The sequence below is a fragment of the Leptonotus elevatus genome, chromosome 2 (assembly GCF_054856555.1).
Source record: "Leptonotus elevatus isolate MCC_2025b chromosome 2, RoL_Lele_1.0, whole genome shotgun sequence".
Classification (NCBI taxonomy): domain Eukaryota; kingdom Metazoa; phylum Chordata; class Actinopteri; order Syngnathiformes; family Syngnathidae; genus Leptonotus; species Leptonotus elevatus.
The window spans coordinates 39,097,148-39,117,170 of record NC_141240.1 but is presented as its reverse complement, the minus strand read 5'-3'; the positions used below and the strand labels follow the sequence as shown (position 1 = coordinate 39,117,170).

At 39.3% G+C, this 20,023-nt stretch overlaps 1 long non-coding RNA gene across 1 annotated transcript in view; it reads right to left on the bottom strand.

The window, feature by feature from the left end:
• Positions 1-370: 370 nt before the first annotated feature.
• Positions 371-20,023, bottom strand: part of LOC147179970 (uncharacterized) — a 45,170-nt gene continuing 25,517 nt past the window's right edge. The window contains exon 3 of the long non-coding RNA XR_015094174.1: positions 371-1,024. This is a non-coding gene — a long non-coding RNA (uncharacterized LOC147179970). The remainder of the gene's footprint in view (positions 1,025-20,023) is intronic.

Here is a 20,023-nt window from a genome sequence, read left to right as displayed (position 1 = left end):
TAACTTGTTGACTGCATTGCATATTGCCCATTTACTTTACATGAAAATTCTGTAACCGGGACTAATCTCATAATTGGATCTGACCTGTTTACATGCACTTTAGAAATGCTATAATCACACACGCACGCACGCGCACACCCACACACACCCACACACATGCGCGAGCACACAGCGAAGAAACTGCACTCAACAAAAATACAATTTCTGAAAATTGGTGATTTTAATTAAGTACTTCATTATCAAAAAGGGTTATTACACGAATACGTGAGTGCCATGCAATATGCATCTTAAAAAAGGGCCTATAGATTTTGTTTTTTTGCTTAAGAGAAGAGGATGTTTTTTTGGGGTTTTTGGTTTTTAAATCAAAATCTGATTTACAGATGCACAAAGAAATCAGAGAATTGGATAAAAAACGCACTCTGGCATCTCATTATCAAACAATAACAGTTATCCGTTAAATTGCAAATTGTTACGTAATCCTGCTAAATGGTTTACTTAATTTAACCACTGTCCAGGAACTCAGAATCGGCCGATCTCAAAATGAGGCGACTGACTCGGGTCCAAAAAAGTGTGACCGGGACAGCCCTAATTCAAAGTTTATAAAAACTACTACTAACCTAACTTTTTTAAGTTGGTGTAACTTTGTATGCTTGTATGAGTCATTTGTACTAATTATTTTTTATTAAATTGAACTATACTAGTTTTGGGGTATGGATAACTTAAAAACATAAATTAGCTGTAACTTAATCAAATTTAGTTATTTCATGATTACAATCATGTTTCTATTATCTCAAAAAATGTAATATTTACAAATAAAATTAATTTGTATAGTACATACTAAAAATAAAACTATGTACCAGTATGTAATGTAATTTTTTTTTAAATGTTTTGCGTATATGTCTCATAATTTATTTGACTTGCCTCCCAGTGCAAAGGTTGTGAGATTGAATCCGGCCTTCCTGGGTGAACGTTTCATGTTCTCAACGTTCTTGCGTGGGTTTTCTCCCGCGTTCCCTCCCACGTTCTGAAAAATATGCATGGTAGGTTAATTGAACACTCTGAATTGTCCCTAGCTTGTTTATCTGTGTGGTGTACGCTTCAATTGGCTGGCAACCGGTTCAGGGTATACCCTGCCTACTTCCTGAAGACAGCTGGGATGGGCTCCAGCATTCCCACGACCCTCGTGAGGACACCGTGTACTTGTGGTTTGGACTTTAACTTAATCCAGTCATTTTAAAACTAACATTTATAAGTTAGTAACTGAGAATAATTGAGTTGCTGTAACAGAAAGCTTCTAAGTACACGATGTATCAAAAAAATGAAGTTGGGTGTAATCCAACTATTCAAGTTCTGGAAAACTTTAACTTTTGAGTTGATCGCCTCACTTTTTTTATTTTGCTTTTTTAGATCTGCTAACTTATTCGGGGCTAACTGCATTATCTGCGAGTAGAGATCTTCTTGCAGTTCCTTGAGTTGTCTGTGCTCACTCCCACAACGGCGCACAACAAGACAAACGCCCTCTTCTATCTGCGCTCGTGAGGCGAAATACCAAAAGAAAGAATCCACCACATGTTTACATTTAGACTGCGCTTTTTGTTATAGAGTTGCAACACGTCTGAGGTTTGGAACACTGAGACAAGAAACAACAACAACAATTCAAAGTTGGCTAAACGAGCAGGCCCCTTTTTACAATCTGCCTTGCTGGAGGATAACCTCGGGAAACTTAACTAAATGCCACTGATGCATATAGAGTAGAGAAGAACAATTAAGAATCACATTAATGACTTATCATTTACCCCGTCAACCTCTAAGCTCAGGTCACAGTGAGAGTCTTGTCACGAATAATTAAACCAATAGCCAAGTGAATTAAACGGAAGGCTAAGATGTCTCGTTAGCTGCATGATCACACAGTCTGGAGGCTGCTCAACGACAATATGGAGATCTCCAAACAGGTTAACCTGATTCCGGATCGACAGCGATGGTGAAAGGAGACACATGTTGATGCTTTAGCACTCACTGTGAACCATCTGGCTGCCCTGACCTGCTACCTTTGTGCCACGGACACTCTTTGCATATTTGAGCATGTGCTGATGATTGGCACGCGATGAACTATTTAGTGAAATGAAGAAACAGGTCCGTTCGGGGCCCCAGACTTGCACCGTTTTAACATCCCAGACAGAATACTTGTCATGCATGAATATAAAAGAAATGTATTTCAATAACATGATTAATTTCCTAGTAATAGCACATGGTCATTAAATTTAATGGTGACATGAACAGGATTTAAATTGAGGCCAAGGCCTTTTCAAAATAAAATGTAATGCGAGCATCAGTAGTACACAGAAATTCTTCATTGAGGGCAGCGAGGGAGATTAATGAATGAATTAAATGATTTAGTGATCCCTGCTGGGAAATTGTGTTTGTGTCTGCACTGCACTGTCAAAAGGTCAGAACGCTGGCTCAGTAGCAGAACTTCTGACCCGGCCCGCGCGCGCGCGCGCACGCACACACGCACGCACACAACCCGCATCCCAGTCAGCAACAAACGCTGTCTCACTGTGCTTTTTATTATTTCTATTCTCTAATTATACACTTCCCTGCCTTTTACACTTTGCTTTGATTTGTCATAATCACAGCTCATTATGTTATTATTAGTTGCTATGTGATCATTAGCAGCATTGGCAACAAACTTCATTAGTGCCAGCAGGTATACCTGTATTGGGCTCCCGCTTCATTCTTCATAAGATAGCGCTACAATTATTGTGCTGTTGCGTTCAAAAGACAGAATGCACTTTAAAGGCAACAAGCAGCAGAAGATGAAATATGTTTTGTCTTGCTGTGTATAATTCATTTTATTGCCAACATTTATACAGATGTACTCTTGTAGCATGATTAATTTTTTTTTTTTTTAAATCATTGCACTCCTACAGATATTCTAAATCAGTTTGCACTCTAAAAACAACTCAAATATTCCTGCCGATTTGTTTCTTTCTTTTTGTAAAACCCTACAGGCGAGGCTCCGTGTGAAACAGGACGGGAGACATCTCAAGATGATGTCGAGGGGAAAAAATGGATTGGTTGAAAAATAAAATAAAAATCTCCTAGGTTAAGCTCATATTGGCTTGATTAACCAATAGATTGGCCATTCCGGGTGGTTACGGGCTAACCATATTTTTGGGTTAGCCAAACAACCAATGAAATTGGTTACAATAGAAAGTAAATCTAGATAGAACGCTTGGAAATATATTTATTGGATTAATTTATTGTATTCTAAATGTATTTATTAATTATTATAAGTGATTACAATATAATATAGTGTTTAAAAATGGAAATGTGTGTCTAGATAGACCACTAGGCGAGACCAGCTCAGTGACCTAGTGGTAGAGTGTCCTCCCTGCAACTGGGAGGTCGTGGGTTCAAACCCTGGCCGGATTATACCAAAGACTATAAAAATGGGACGCATTTGCCTCCCTGCTTGACACTCTGCATTATGGGTTGGAATGGGGGGGGGGGGGGGGGTTAGATCACTAAATGTTTCCCGAGCGCGGCCACTGCTGCTGCTCACCGCTCGCTCAGGGGATGGGTCAAATGCGGAGAATTCAGAAAAAATGTCAGCCTCTAATACAGATTAACCAATATTTTGGTCCGAATGGCCAATTAGTATGGTTGGCCCAATCAGCAATATATTTTGGTTGAAAACACCTACCAATCTCGAGCGGTTGTTTTAACCAAATGATGTGTCAGACACATAACTACCAGCGAGATTGGTCAAATTTAATCTCAACTCAAACTAACGTTAAGTCGTATTATTTGTATTTTTGAGTATATTTTAACTAAGGCGGCCGTCGGCGCTTTGGTCACCACCGGAACACGTGACGTGACCCCCATTTGAACACCACAAGTTGTAGCGCCAACAAGTGGCGAAAGGAAAGGAAAACGGTTCTAATAATGATGGACTTTGTTACATTCTATGGAATACGTGTGTGCGCTGTGCTCGGAACAGATTGTGTTGAGAGCAGGGGATGTCTCACACATGACCTTGAGGTAGTGATCATTCGGAACAATAGCAAGACTTTTAATCCGTTGCCTGAGGGGAAATCACTTCCTGAACTTGGCTCACGATCGGCGGACTGGAAGATAGAAGTCAACAAACAACTATGTTCCCTTATAAGGACACAAGTGATGGACTGAGCTAACCAGCGAATGGTTGTATTATTATTATGATGATGATTATTACTTTCAAAATGCAATCTTCTTATAGTTTTTTTTCCAGGACTTTTTAACTTTCTGCAGTATTCATCTTTTAGACTACATTTTACTTTTCTCCGTTACATTTTAACATGAGTATGTGTACTGTGTACTTTTTAGTCAATGCATTTTCCAAACAAGGTAATTACTTTTTTTAATTCAGTTTTAAATACACGGGCGGGGGGGGTAGACTTTGAAGAAAAAGCAGCCGTCAATGTTTCCTACACATTACATTTCATTGTACATTTCAGAGCTTGTACTTTTTTACTTTTACTTGAGTAATTGTTTGAGTGAGTACTTTTACTTTTACCAAAGTTGTTTTTTACACCAGTAACTTTTACTCAAGTAGAGAATGTCAGTATTTTCCTATCCTATTCCTATTTTCGGTGAAAACCGATGTTTACAAATGTCTTATTTTGATTAAACACATGAAGGGACTGCAGAAATCATTGAACAATTACTTTTCATATGCTGAAATCAGAAGATTTTAAATTTAAAAAATGGCTCCAAACGATTCCTCGATTATTAAAATAGTTGTCGATTAATTTGATAATCAATGACTTGTCGATTATTTTTGGCAGCTCTAGTTAATACTCATCCATCTGTTTTCAATACTGCATTTATGCTCACTGGAGTCACTGGTGAGCTGGAGGCTATTAACATGTTTTTGTGGGAGGAACACCGGAGCAAGCACAGGGTAAACGACAGATTCAAACTCGCAACCTCAGAGCTGTGAACCACTCCTCACCGTGCTACACTGATAATATAAAGATGTACAAATAAGATATTCAGCCTTGACTGTAATGTCTTGTCTGACTTTAGACACTTATTTTTCATGGTCCATTTCAGAGTTGATTGCCCAAATCATCTTCTGGATTCCACTTCATGAATTACATTTTAAAACTATTCACCGGCGTGGCTTGAGTATATATTCCTTCACGCTGCAAACACTCTAAATTGAGCTAATGTGCTGAAGTGTTGTGGATCCTCGAGTGTTGTGGGTTGCCACACCACACTGGGAAACCTTAGGTTAATTTGTAAGTATTATTACGAGTGCAATATGGAGATTTTTTTTCAAGGCGACCTTTGGCTGCTTGTTGGATTCTCGCGGTGTGCAAGCCAGGTCAGGTATTAATGGGAGCTTGTCGATATCATTGAACACTAAATACAGCTACAAGGAACTACGGAGCTGCTTGCACTACGTCTTGGTTGCCTGGCAACATTGATTTATTTATTTATTTCCAATGTTTGCCATGTATTGAGGATAGTGCAGTGACTGCAAGGGGGTTGAAATGATTGAGTTAACTTTCCTACATTACGTAATCGCTAATCACATGCTTTTGGCACTTCATCTTCCAATGAGTTGATAAATAGAGGACTTTTGACTTTTGACCAACGGTAAAATGTTTGACCGTCATACAACTGTTTAAGTCCAAGAGCACATAAATAAGATCGTTCATCTATTCCAACCGGTGTTAGTCTAAAAATATTCAAACCAGCGGGACTGATGGCAGAACGAGGGCATCAGCGCAAAATGTTATATCCAGTAACGCGTGGGCAACAACTGCGTTTTAATGAGAATGTTATCCATATCACAACATGCACCGACATCACCACACTTGTTGGCTTTATGACACTGCGGCATTAGTTTGGCCATAGCATAGCCAATTGCGAAATAAGCAAGTCTATCCTCCAATAGAAGAAAAGCAGAAAATGTCTACGATGTCCCATTTTATAACAGAAGTTAACCTTTTTGACCTTGGGTCCAACTTTTCCTTTTTAAAGTCACATATTATGATTTGCGTTGACTTTTATTGTGCTTGTATTCAATAACTAAATCAATTCAGCGTACAATTTCAAAATCCTAAATGATATCAAGTAAATAACATCTGCAAGTACACAGAAAATCCGTCATTGGTAAATTTTCCGTGTTCAATCAAGTATGCAGTAAGCAGAGTTATTTTAACCCTCTTTAAATAAAATGTTACACTGTCAGAGTAAATGTCCTTGAGCATTGGGATGGATGTTGGGTGCAACCTGAATAGCACTACCTTGAGAGTTAAATCCACCACTACCCTCATTTCCGGTGAAGGAGAAACTTTCAAAATGTCCAGCGCGATGTCAACATTTCAATAGCGATTGATCCAGTTATTGTTGTGGAGGGCGGGAGACTGGTCGCCTCGCAACCCCGAGAGCGTGGGTTTGATCCCAGGCCAGTGTGACTATGTCAACGTATCCTTGAGCAAGATACTGAACTCCCAGTTGCTTCTGATGCTGTGTCATCAGTAGTCAAAATATATATCGCTTTAAGGGCCTTGGAAGGAGGAAAAACACTATACAGTAGGGGTGTTATAAAAAAATCGATTCGGCAATATATCGCGATATTACAGCGCGCAATTCTCGAATCGATTCGATATGCGCCGAATCAATTTTTAAACATCAATTTTTTATGGGAATATTCAATAAAACGTCTTAGTTAGGGTTAAACGGATTCACACATTAAGCATGGAAGAATGTTATATTAATGGAACATTAAGCCTTAATATTTAATTTTGGTGCTGTTCAAACATAAAACAGACTGTTTGTTAAATGCAGTGGCTCAGTTAAGCCAGAAATTTCAGAGAAATAAATTTCCATACAAATTTGACAGTGTACATGAGCAAGTTTACTGATCAGTATTTTCTAAATTTTAATTTAAAAAAAAATCTCAATAATCAATTTGTAGATTTGCATCGGGATTAATCGGTATCGAATCGAATCGTGACCTATCAATCGTGATACGAATCGAATCGCCAGGTACTAGGCAATTCACATCCCTACTATACAGTATAAGTGAAGTACAATTTACCAGAGTAAAGTGTAGTTAAAGTTAATCTTTTAACACTGACACTAGTGCAATAATACTTACAAGTGTTTAAACACCAGTTTAGTGTAGTTGGGCAAAATTTAATGTTTAACACTGACACTAGTGTAGAGTACTTTCAACACTATTCAGTGTTTACCAGTGTTTTTTTTTTTTTTTTTTACCACTATACGGTATTTGAGTAACACTGGTTAAGTGTGAAAAAGTAACACTTTGAAAAGTGTAAGATTTACACTCATTGGTGTGGACACATATAAACACTTTTCTAGTGTTAGATTTAACACTCTCAGTGTTAATCAAACACTGGCGATTTTGCTGTGTACAATGTGGTCATCAAAACGACATTTATTTATTGTTGCCAAACAGGCAAAGAATGAGAGGCACCAGTTGAGGTGGCTCGGGCATCTGGTTCGGATGCCTCCTGGACGCCTCTCCCTGGAGAGGTGTTCCAGGCATGTCCCACCTGCGGGAGGCCCCGGGGACGCTGGAGAGACTACGTCTCTCGACTGGCCTGGGAACACCTTGGGATCCCGAGCTGAAGTGGCTGGGGAGAGGGAAGTCTGGGCTTCACTGCTAAAGCTGCTGCCCCCGCGACCCGACCCAGGATAAGCGGTAGATGATGAATGGATGGATGGAAGTTTGGACGGGGCCACGGCCCTATGGTTAACAATGCCTGCATGGCTATGCTCCGGAACACAAGATCAGACCGTCTGGCTCGTTAAAGAGAAAATCATGCGCAGCGATCCCACCAATAAGTAACTACATTCAATATAAGGTGACATATATTGTTTATCATTTGTTTTTATATTTAAGTCAGGTCGAATATGCCTTCATGTGAAACCGGTCCATGGGTTAAAAAAAGTTTGGGGACCGCTCTGCTGTGCTGAAAAACATTTAATAGCATTGGCGTTTGAGAGACTTAACCTAACATACCAGTAGCTAACTTTAAAAAAATAATAATAATAATAATAATAATAATTTGACACCTAGTGAGTGCTAAAAGAATGTGAAATTTGTCTCACGAGCCTGCATTATCCATTCTTGAGACCTGCGTCGTTTGCCTGGCAACAAGTGAAATGGGTGCACCCCATGGTCCAACTCATTGAGGATTTAGTACAACACCACATATAATATATACACCTTTGTGTTGATAGAAGTCGCTAGTCTCTTCTTCTTTTTTTTTAAATAGCCACTCGAAGCGTCAGGAAAGTCCATCAAATAGCAACAAAGTTGTGAAATTGGCAACACTAATGATGATCGAGAGAAAGAACGAGGGCTGTGTGAAAACAAATATGTTGGTCTGTATTGAGCGAGGAAGAGGAAACAGACTTTAAAAGAATCGTGAAGGATTGATGGCCTAAAAAGAGAGCAATTACTCGCACCAGCAGAACAACAGTGCTGTGAATTAAAAAGTACACACAAAAAACTCACAAAGAAACAAAAGTGCCCTTCCTAAGGTGAGACACAGCTAGAATGATCTATTTCATGGTTTTGTTTTGGCAAAACAATCACTCAGACTTTGGCTGAATAGCCGTAGACCCCAGAAATAAAGTTTGTGTTAATAATTGATGCTGTATTTGCGTGAACAAACATGTCGGCACCCTCATGAGCAAACGCAGCGAAAATCATACACGCCAAAGGTTTTTGTTGAAATTTGTCTTAGAGGCAGCAATTAATCGTGCAACCACTTTAATGCTCGCCATTCGCCTTAAAACATACATCAAGATAAATGGAAATCAATTAAATGTCTGAGCAACACAGGAAAATCCCATCCCTGATAAAGTCCATGTGGGTTTAAGGGAATGGAAAATTGACACAGCTGGTGTCAGCTTCACTCTTTCTCCAAACTCAATCTCATACAGCCAATGAAATGCTACAATCGCTGCAGTTTTTAGATATGATATTTACTCATTTCTGTATGCAAATGAGTCTATTAAAACAGTGATTGGGGTGGAATCCATTACGGTGGCGTCACAATGGCGCCACACCATGTTGACGTTATCCAGGTCAGAGTTTGAATTGAAATGAATTGTAATATTTTCAGAATGTACTTGTTATTATTAAATGTTAACAAATTAAAAAATATGTATATTTTTGACCTTTCGTTATTGGTCACGGACATACCGGCCCAGCCAACCTTGAGATCAAATTTGGGAGAAAGTGGCCCCTAAATTCAAATGAGTTTGACATCACTGGTTTAGTCGATATTTTCCTTCAGCATACATTTCAGGTTTTATACAGAAAATTATAACACACCTATAGTTTAACACGCGAGACGGTGTCTTTGTTAATTGTTTCAATGAAACATGTTTAACTGACAATAATATAACTTAGTTTTCACCGAAATAAATAAAAAAAATGAATAATTGCTTGAAATAAATCTTACAGCTGCTCAATGAATGTAAACATGTTTGAACATGAAATAAAGTAAACAGTTTCTGAGTGGTTCTTTTCTCCAACACGCGTTTCATTCCTTCTGATCGATTGTGTGAATTTTCGTCCCTGTGTTGTTTTCATTTTCATTTTTAGTCATTGACGAAATTGTCAGACAATTTTAGTTATCATTATCGTCTCAGTGAATGGGTTTTATTTTAGTTTTAGTTTCATTTTCTTCTGAAAAAAACATTTTCGTGACGTCGATGAAATTATCGCTGCCTCAGAGAAGGTTCACTGCCAGCTTCAGCTTTTGTAACCGTTCGTGTAATATTGGTAGTTCCTCGAGGCTCTAACCTGTAAGACGGAGAGTCGGCCAGGGCTCCAGTACTGGGAATAAAACCTGGTTGAGTATACAGAACATATTGAAATTACTTGGTGAACAAATTCCTTCCATCAGGAGAAGTCAGAGCATCTACGGCAATAATATATGAGACAAAAAGAAGAGGCTGGCTATCATATTCGACAAAGACCCTCCAGCTGCAGCACAAAGAACAACGAGCCGTGTGCCTGCGGAATTTCCTGCCGGTGTTCTTTCTTTAAACTCGGGCATCTGAAGCCTGGCAGCTGAATTTATTTGAGGAGTTGAAACGGCAATCAAACAGACAAAGCCTGCGATCATTAACTTGCTCTCTCGTTCGAACTTCCTCTGCGGCCGAGCACATCTGAAGTATGACGATGAAGCCGACTGTCTGCTAATGTCTGGCTAATGTGTGCGAGGGAACAAAAGACTTGCAATAACCTACGTACTCTTTTTTTGACATTTCAATCTGCCGCGATTCGACTCCTGAAAATTCCAACTCAAGTTTCATTTTGCAGGACATGCTCACCAAAAGATGTTAAATCAATGTTGAATCCATGTTGAGAAGGTTGATTTAACATCGATTGATTCAACCCTTTGCTATCTGGGCTTGCATCCTTCGATTTATCTGAATACGGCCCCGTAAATGAAAAGTTTGGACACCCCCTCAGTATGGGCATCAAGGTACTAAAACAGAGGTATAGTATCAAAGTTTTGACTTTGATACTCACCAAATGACATGTCATGACAACATTGATCACTACAGTGGTTCCTTGAGGTCTGGCTTTATTTCAGAGGATGAAAAATTGCTGACGTCGCAGACTAACCTTGTAAGAACTAATTAGAATTCGATTGGTTAGAAGAAACAAGACCGTTGCTAATATAATTAGCATGAATGCTTATGCTTATTGACATGGCAGCACATTGAGGCTAAATATGATTGGATAAAAGAAAAAAATGAACATCCACAAACAGTACTACTAGAAGCAGAGCAGTAAAACAAAAATCTACAAAAAGAAGAAAATGTATTTGATGGAGCAAATATTGTTATTTAGGATTTAAATGTAGATCAGTAGTTCAAGCAAATAAGGTTTTGCTGGCCCTGACTGTACACAATCATCACTGAGTCAACATATCAGAAGAAAAAAAGAAAAAAAAAAGTAAATTTCCTTGGATTTGCTGAGGTTTCCTCCCACCCCAAACACCATTTTTAAATGTTTGCATGAAGCAACGGCGTGTGCTCAACAGAACTTTTTTTAAGTCAAACCGGGCCCTCCATCTCATTTTGTATTAAATAAAAGAACACAACAGTGTGGCCGTTCAATATTTAATGAGTGGCACGGTGCACATATCTCACACATGCCCAGCATGCGATCGGCATAGGACAAATAAATATGTAACGACCCACCAGTTGTCACTTATTCAAACTACCTACAAACCTATTCAAAGTCGCTCTAATGAACCGACAGCATATTAATTGCAATAACTAATGAGGCCGTTCTGAATGATAAGCTTCCCCACCATTCACTAATGAGCGCATACTCAAGCTTCCAGGCCTTCTATGAACCCAAATTGCTATCTTACCTGCCCAACACCGGGACGTCTATTTCAAGACACACATCACAGATTGTAGTATGAACTTTAATCATGTTTGGGATTATTTTGTAGGCACAGAAAAGCAAACCTTATTTAAATATGTAGAGTAGAAGTTATTCAAAAGTTGAATAGTACAGAAAAGGGTAAAGGAGAAAAAAAGCTGTACAATTATCGCCGACGTCAAATAGATGTCTTCTGTCATCATGTTACCTGGCAACGCCAATGCTATGCACGTAAATCTACCTGAACTTACATTTTTGTTAGTCATACTGGTTCACAAGCTGGCTCCTTCCCACTTGATTGCATTCGACATTTAAACCGCTATAGCAAGAATATATCTCAATTCGCCATCGCTATGACAACACCCTCAGGTGGACACACTGATGACGCCAAAAGCCTGGAATTCATTTTACAATATGCACAATTAAATGTACCGCATGTACTATTGCAGAGAGTGAATATTCATAACGACCAACCCGTTTCATGTGAGCCGGTGCGGCTTGCAGCCTTCTCATAAGCTTGTGGTGCAGTTATGATTTAGTAACAGAACTGTGTGTAAAGGGTGTGCCGTTTCTTTCCCAACACTCAGATTTTGTTATTCTAGCTTGTTTACTGTAGTGGGCTTGAACTACCGGTGACAGATTTATTGTGATTTTAACTTACTTGGCCTATAAAAGACAAGTCTCTCTCTCTGATTTTTCTCAACTTTATTCATAGAGCACTTGGAAAAACAAGCATTACTGCATACAAAATACTGTACATCAAGTAAAAATCTCTGGACGTTCCGTGGACGAAGCTATTTGCAAACCCGGCGCATCTGGCAGTGAGGTGACAATAAGTAAACTCTTGCTAAAACCAGGTCTAACTTGTGGCGCAGACGGTGTGACAGAATTTTGGTGGATTTCTTCTTTCTTTCTTTTTTACTGAGAGAGAGCTCAGTATTGTTCATTCTGTAATTTTACCGATTCGACATGTCATCATCATTGCTCTCTCTTTTTTATTTTTTTTGTATTTTGTATGTGCGTGAATATGTGCGTGTGTATGTGTGTGTGCATGCGTGTGAGTGTGTACTCATTAGTTCACCTAAAACCTATAAAAAATCCCATACCGTTCACCTAAACCGAATCCAGCTAGAGTCGTGAGGTTGTCAGGAGACCCGAGGAAGGATCAAAGAAAAGAAAGGAAAGTAAAATCCAGCACTAACCAGACATTACCTACCACCTACCGGGTTACCAACCAGAGTCTTTCACCAACCCCAGAAACATCTCAATTCCAACAAATTAGGGAGAATTTTGGTGGATTTCAACGACGCATAGACAGATTGGACCTGAAAGTTCCGAATGGGGGGTGGGAGGTGCTTTTGTGAAAGGTCAATTCCCCCCCCCCCCAAAAAAAAAGAAAAAAGTCACATGCACGATTTACCTGCGTAAACCCACACTGTGTGTACGCTCTCAAGAACAAACCCTAGGGATAGTAGCGGTCGTGAAAGTGGGCCAGTGGGACAACTGATGGATAACATTATGCCATCGTAAAGACACCATGGATCATAAACAAACGACATAATAATCATGAGTCAGTGTAAGTGGAACAGGGGCAGAGTCGTTGGCTGTTGTGGCCATCCACCCACAACGCTACGTGCAGCAGAAGGTGATTAATCAGCAAGCCGTAAACAGGAGAAAGGCCAAAGCTGATCCTCTCATCTCATTGTCTTGAAATCCGCCCTCATGGAATTTTGCACAAGAACAGAACAGCCCTCTTCTCTCACCTTTGCTTCGGCTGTTCAAAAGTAGCCTTTGGGCTTGCTGAGCTACATTGTTGACATCGACTTGTAAGCGCAAAGTCTGGACCGGATCTTGTCATAAGTTGGTGGCACAAGACTGGAACATCATTCGTCACAAACGACCTCAAATTGACCCCTCAACAATGATTTCCACACGTGAGAACAAATAGTTAGCGAGAGGTCTTATGTATCATCTTAATAACGGCTCGTGACAAGGAAGCATATCAAGGGACAGCGGGAGCCTGTTGATTCTCCTGATTTGCAGCTCAAAACGGGAGAAGCACGCGGGGCAATTGTTGCCCCCCCCCCCCCCGATACATCACTTAATTTCCTGATGTAATCTCCCTTTTGTCACATTCTCATTGTTTTTCTCTTTTAACTCTCCAACTTTTCAATTTAGATTTCAATCCAAGCAAATGTGATTTGTTTTCGCTTGTTGTTGTTGTTGTTGTTGTTGTTGTAGCCTCACAACAGGAAACTGAGAATGTTCTTTCACAATGCTGTCCAAAGAGGGTCCGCCTAAGTGAATCACAGATTGCAGTTAAACACTGGTTACACATTTGTTATTGCAATCTTTTTTGCCCAAAAGCCACAACAACATTTTCCAATCCTGCGGATCTGATGAACAAATTGACAATCGTTTGCATCCAGTCTTTTGATTAAACCGCCTCTCAGCTTGCCAATTACAACCATTGCGTTATTATTCTGACAGTTTCCAAATTGTGGGCTCTGACGCATTTAATTGAATTCATCCACTCAGGTTTCTCTCTTGAATATATTTCTTTTTTTTTTTTTTTTTTTTTTTTTTTTTTTTTTTTTTTTTTTTTTTTTTTTCTTTCTTTTTTCTTAAGAGCTCAGTATTGTTCATTCGGAAATGTCATCATCATTGCTCTTTTTTTTTTTTTTTTTTTTTTTAAATATATATATATATATATATATACACATATATACATACATATATACATATATACATACATACATACATATTTTTTTTTTTTTTTGTGTGTGTGGGTGAGTATGTGTGTGTGCGTGCGTGCGTGCGTGTGTTTGTTAGCTCACCAGAAAACCTATTAGAAAAAAAAATCTTATACCGTTCACCTAAATCGAACACCAGGAGACCCGAGGGGACCGAAGAAAACCAAGGAAGGTGAAATCCAGCACCGACCAGACACCCCCCACCAGAACTCCTCTCTTGAATATATTTCAATGTGTGACACAGTCTCACAAAAATGGCTCCTGCAAATGGATCACATACAGTGCAATGATCAATTTTCCCTCAGCACAACACAGCAGGTCCCAAGTAATGACTTCAACTATGCGGTCACAGTCCAGCTTTAAATTTTTGGGCCGCAGTGTCACGTTGCGCACCATGAATGAAGGTTGACATGCGCTTGGAACAGCTACGGAAGCCCGCTGGCAGGTGCATTGTGTCAAAGATTGCCATCACGGGCACAGCCACACAATAGGAAAGAAAATGAAAGAATGTTCACGTGTTATTTGGCGGAAACAACACTTTTTCATATTCATAGAACCAAGGTTCCCCCCGCGGGGCCTAATAAAGTTTTAAAAAGTCTCAAATTCAGAAACTTACATTTTAGGCCTTAAATGTCTTTAAAATCACCCAAATTTCCATCCCAGGTCTAAAATTGTATCTACCCAAGTCTTAAATTCTTATATCCGCTCCGTCCATTCCGAGAACTGTACGTAGAAAAATAAATAGTGCCTGTTGCGTTGTTGTTTGTCCTGTCTGCGTGCTGAAAAACGTCCACAACAAAAGCGAAGGGGGGCATTTGCAGTTCGAGCGGGCGGGTAGTTCGTACCGGTTAGCATAACAGCTAGCTTGTTGCATTCGGATCACAGCAGATGCAACTCTTCGATCGCCGCAAATAGTTTTAAAATCGGGAGGGGGTCGCTGTCTGTGCAGCATTCTCAGCAATTAGTCTTGTATTTGTCTTTATTCATTTATTAACAGCTTCAATTCAATGTTAGCACATGACGCTATCGCGGCTCTCTTCTTCGGCTGTCTATGTAGTACGTACGTCACTATGTGGGCGCGACCCAGTGTGCCACCAAGTGTTCAGACAAAGACACTGCAGTTTGTGTGGAAAACGGTTAAATGTGAGCTACCCTTAGGCACGCTGTTGTATATTGAATTTAAATATTTGCACTTGCCTTGAAAAAAAAAACTTGTACAACTACATATTTTGAATGTGACTTTTATGGTCACTAGATATATATATATTTTTTTTTTTACGTATTTAGTTTTTAAACTTCATTTTATTGCGCCTGTGTACGCTAGTGAAACACTAGTAAGTAAGGCGTAATGCTCCCTCGTCCCTACGCTTTTGGTGTGAATGTCACCTTTCAAGTTTTTGTTTCCACTGAATGTATGCAGTTAATCAGAATGGGGAGTGTGGACAACGTGTTTCAGTAAAATGGGTAAATGTCAGTTTAACAAGAATTGTCTTGAAAGTACAGAGTTTTCCAGCTGATTGGAAGAGGTAGCAGGCAATCGGCACTCAGCTCATTGCAATGTATGCAAAAAATATATATAAAAAGTTGGGGACTTTGGGTGTGAAGGCCAAAAGCCGGAAAGCACCAGCTTGTTATGACTTGAAGTTGGTCTAAAATCTTTCTCATAATGTTCTAAAAAGGACTATAAAAAAAAAATGTTTTAAAGGTCTAAAATTTAACTTAGTGATTCCTGCAAGAACCTTCCATGCCAACATGTCTATTAAACATGCTTGATAACTCAGAAAGCTTTCATTAATAGCATACATCTGAGGCAAAGCATCTATGAGACACTTGTACCGCATGTTTGGGGGTGCTCAAGCAACCCTAAATTGAATCCCAGCACCCCTAAAATATCAACGCCTTCGTAAAATAATCACCAGTCATTTTTTCAGATTTTTGGACACACAAAAATTAGCATTATGAGGAGACAATAACAAATATTTTTGGTGAAATTATTATTTTTTTAAATGGTCAATTATTTTAAGAGGGTGATGATATGAGATTTTATTTTATTTTAAATTTTTGTCTTTTTTTTAACCATCTACAAAAGTGAATAACCATACAGTGCTGGTTATAATGTAAAAGTTTAACAAAATTTAAAAAAGACATGCGCACGCACACGCGCACACGCACACAAACACCCTTTGAACCCTTTTAACAGGAAGAGTGGGTGTTGCAACATCCACACGAGGACAACGCCTGTTGCGATTTTCAGTGATGCACCATTTTAGTAAATGACTGGTGATTAAAATGTTCTAGACATCCAGACAGTTTCGTTTGCCATCCAGTAAATGTCATGATGAGCGACCAACACACAAAGCGGGTGGCCTTTTCAAAATGATTTTTTTAAAGCATTTATTATTATCATTATTATTATTTGAAAACATACAAATAATTGCCATGGTCCCAAAAGCATATTTAGACTTTTTTTTAAATTTATGCTAGCATACAGAAGGCTTTGATGCAGCAGTTATTAAAAAAATGGCCAACAGGTGGCAGCAGAGTATAAGAAATCAACCAGGGCCATGACGCAAAAAGCTCTTTTCCTCAGTGTTTTCAACAGGTTTGTGAATAATGATGAAACCTTTATTCTAATCATAATTGCGGCAAATACTACAGCGAACAGCAAAAAGACACTACTTCCCCTTTTTGGACTTCTTAGGTGTTCAATAACCTTCCTGACATAAAATGGCGCCCCAAAGGACACCTTAGCTGTCTAACAATGTGCCTGATGGAAAATAATTGAACTTGTAAAATAACGAAGTGAGCACTAAACTAATGCTGGAATTTACAACAGGAAGAAAACATTATCATCGCGGTCTGTCTGTCACCTCACCTGAGTTCTACAACATGGCCTACAGGGGCGGTCTCGTACAGAGCCCCACCCATACAATGATATACTATTACAAGTTATTTGTGCAATGAAATTCATCTAGCTGTTCCCTCTTAATTATAAACAAGCTACAAATGTATTGAATAATGTTAAGTACAGTCCAACTATTGGCTTGGCTGACTGCGTTTCATTTATGTTCAAGTATCCACAGTCTGTATGTATAAGTACAAATGCAGCGCAAACTACAATCTGCAGGTCTGCCTCCACAGAGAGGTCAGAGGTCACGGTCGGCTGATCCCGCTCAAGGACACGACAGAGAGCCGATATGGGAAGCTATGTCAAAGGTCAGCCTCTATTTGAGGCATGCGACTGTAAACGCAATTCATCACTGCATGAAATGGATCTCTTGAATACATACAGGTAAAAAGAACCGCTACTTCCTTTGTCCTGCTTTGCGGAAAGGAACACTGTATCTTTATCATTGTTGGCCCGTTTGCATTTCTACCCGGCTAGACTTGTCTATTTTGTTACCTCCGCCAAGGTTTTGAGTGAGTTCTAATACATTTAAAATTTTGTTCAAGACATAAATAAACATGGGGGTACAAAATTTGTGCTCACTTTTTTGCCATTACAGTCTACTTGCATCGGGGCAAGGCCAAGCAGTGCCAAGGCTGAATAAGCAGATAGACAACTGCCTTCAAATTTTTCATATGTTTAAGATGAAAAGCTATTAAAATGTTTTTGTCATTGCACGCTGTTGCCATGGTGATGCGCTGCTTACAAAGAAAAATGATGCTGTTTTTGAGTGTCCAAACCCAGGTGGAAACTCATGAAACTTAGATTTCTTAAGCAATTTTCACCAAATGGCTTAAATGTGACCCCTACAATTTTGAACAAATCGTTCGTTTCACCAATATATACGAAAAATTAGGAGGCATATGTAACAGCCCAAGTCCTACAAAAACGTCTTTTGGAGGGATATGTTTAGGAAGTCTCACCATTTTTAATTAGTTCTGAAATTGGGCACCATTTTTGGGCTTTTTATAAGGTAATATATTAATGAATTACTTCCAGCGAATTTAGCCGATCCTCTTCAAACTTTGGGTGTTTCATCTGAAGATGTTTAAGATGAAAAGTTATTGAAAGCTTTTTATTTCATTGCTAGCTGTTGCCGTGGCGATGCATCGTTTGCAGAGGGAAATTATGCCGTTTGTGAGGGTCAAAACAAGGCGAAAACTCATGAAATTGCGTACACACATCAAGCCTGGCAAAAACATGTGCCAGTACCCCAACGTGGCCAGCAGGGTTGGGAAGGCAAAAAAAAAAAAAAAAAAGGCTTAGGGTGAATTGTTGGGCCAAAAGCTCTACAAAGTGTTCTTCAACTTTGTATTTGATTTTGTGACTTACAGGCACCAGGGATGCAGTTTGGCATTGACAATCTAAATGGAATCTCATCGATTCTATCTACGGCGAATCACACTGGAGCAGATTAAATATTTCCTTCCTCCATACACCGCCTGGCACACGTTCACTAACTCGCGCTGTTACTAATGCGTATCTTGTTCGAGCAAAAGAGAGATTTTGTGACGACACATCAGAAAAGATGACAGGCGACTCATTTAACGCCCACATTCAACCTTTCCCCTTTCGCTGCAAGCATCACAGTCGTCAATCTGAAATCGGAAGGTACCAAATTCTCAACGTGTTGTACATTTTATCAGCTTTTCCACACCGACGCGCCTGTCGCAAAGTTGCTTCCCATTAACGTCCCCCTGCTAGGGCTCCGAAGCAATGATCCATGACACTAATGATTCATGAGAGCGTGACATGTAATGTTTTATATTGCTGTAATGAAACTTTTATAAATGCCACCGAGAAAGGACAGCAGAGCTGCAAGACTGAGTGCTGTTCTATTCGCGGATGCAGGGTGAGCTCCAAGTCGCGTTGCAGGAGACAGAGACAGAGAAAAAAAAAAAGAAGAGATATAACACCCCCAGCCCTTCAAAACGAATGAACAGCTTGGATATGGCAACAAAAAGAGTCATGTTGAGGTGGTCATCATGAAGAAATATATTGCTATAAATCAATGATTTCATCAATTCATCAAGCCTGATGACCATCTGTAAACATGCTCACTTTGTATGAAGTAGTGTTCAACACCAAAGAGTAAAACACGAATAGACAGACATGCACACAGCAGCTTTTTTTTTTTTTTTTTTTTTTTTTTAAATGTGCTGCATTTATCTGGGAAGATAATCTTCTATCACAGTGTGCACAGAGGCAGCTTCATCCCACAGAGTTGATGAGTCACAGGCCAACTTCATCGACCGTCGGAATGTTTGAGCTCATTTATCGTAATGACCCCTCCCAACCCAATGAGATTTCTTTAATTATAGTGCCGTTTCTTTTCATAAGACAATGTGTAACTTTCGTTAAATCAATAATGTGTGGTTTGTTTCCCATTGACAACAACATAGTGGCTCCATTTCTTATCCTGTTGATGATTTCTTGGCTCTGCTGTTTGTAAATGTGGTTTTGAATACCCAACACAGCACATTAACTCTGCGATATTGCACTTCTTTCACTCTCGTAGGTGTGAAATACAAGCAATGGGGCGGCATTAAGTCTGCCATTTTTATATCTTGGCTCTAAATTGCAATCAGCAGACATCAAATGTTCTGCAACCTGCAATCATTGAAATAATTTACAAGTTCCTGATGTGAAAGTACGCTGAATGCAAGCAAGCATGTGATGTTATGTAATTCTGCACACACTGAGCATGCTTTAAACTGTTTAACGAGTTGTCGTTTACTAAAAAACTACACAAACAAAACAATAACTACACATATGGTTTATTTAAATGCAAGCAAAGCTTTCGTTTGAAAACATCACCAGTGCTAATGCTCATGTCAATGTTATATCCTATTGAAATGCTAACAAAGTTAGCATCGAAGT